At 54.3% G+C, this 1,169-nt stretch overlaps 1 protein-coding gene across 1 annotated transcript in view; it reads left to right on the plus strand.

Annotated features, from left to right (window-relative positions):
- CUNH11orf80 (chromosome unknown C11orf80 homolog) overlaps positions 1–1,169 on the plus strand; it is a 69,331-nt gene that overhangs the window by 42,435 nt on the left and 25,727 nt on the right.

Below are 1,169 nucleotides of genomic sequence, written 5' to 3' on the forward strand. Positions count from 1 at the left end.
GGGAGCGGGGGGGGGAGAGAGAGAGAAGGGGAGCAGCCAGGGCTTCAGCGGGGCGCTGCCACGCGGCCCCTCCCGCCGTCCCCCCTGCCGGGAGGGCTCCGCACCTCTCCGGTCGGCTGGGAGGGAAGGACGTGGGCTGCCCAGCCGGGCTTGCTGCAGGGCGCTCCCGTCCTCCACGCCGCTGCCCCCTACAGGGCGGCCGGAGCGGAACAACAACAACAACAACAAAAAGCGGCCGTGCCTCCCTAGGATTGGGCGGAATGCCGCCTCCTACAAGCTGCCGCCCCAAGCACCAGCTTGCTCGGCTGGTGCCTGGAGCCAGCCCTGCCTGCAAATGTCCAATATCAAAACATCATTGAAGAATCTGATTACTATTGCTTGGTCCCTTTTGTTCAGGCTGTGATTTCGTTGTATGTATACCGAGCTCAGCCCTCCCTGTAGACAGCACATGTGTAAGCGAGCGTGTTTTACTACGAAGGTGGTGGCCGCCATATGTCCCAGTAGTTGAAGGCAGGTGTGTGCAGATACCCATGGGCTATTTTTGATCACTGATATGAGAGTGGTGAGTGCGCAAATCTGGTCATTGGTAATGATGCTTTGGCCTCTATGGAGTCTAGGTGTGCTCCAATGAAGTCCAATTGTTGTACTGGTTTTAGAGTAGATTTCAGTCTCTTATGTATCTTTAGCGCCCTCGTGGCCAAGATGGAGTCTGCTCTGCAGGCAGCTCTGGCCAAGAGAAGGCGCGCGCAGGAACGCAGCAGGAGAAATCCCTTCCACCCCAGGGGCACCTGTTCCAAACCCCCCAGAGTGAACACACACACCCACAGGAAAAGTACAGTGGATATAACAAAGGGAAATATTTATTTACAGAGGGATGAGAGGAGAAATACAACAAGGGGAAATATAGGGGGAGCAGTAGAACAGGGTTGCATTTAAACCAAGGCCCCACGGGCCCAGTGGTAGCACAGTCTGGAAGGCCAGACACTGAGCAATGTGTCTGCACACAGAGTTCTGAGCAAAGTTTTAGTTCAGTGGTGAGTTTTAGGTGCTTCTGGTTGTTTTTGGCGCCAGTGAACTTTTTTTCAACAAACCCCTTTAGTGCCTTCTTTTGCCGCTCTCTGCAAAGCCACACAGAGCGACCACCTTTTTACTTAACTATTTAGCAACCT

This window comes from Terrapene carolina, unplaced genomic scaffold (genome assembly GCF_002925995.2).
Source record: "Terrapene carolina triunguis isolate 2854851 unplaced genomic scaffold, T_m_triunguis-2.0 Scaffold89, whole genome shotgun sequence".
Classification (NCBI taxonomy): domain Eukaryota; kingdom Metazoa; phylum Chordata; order Testudines; family Emydidae; genus Terrapene; species Terrapene triunguis.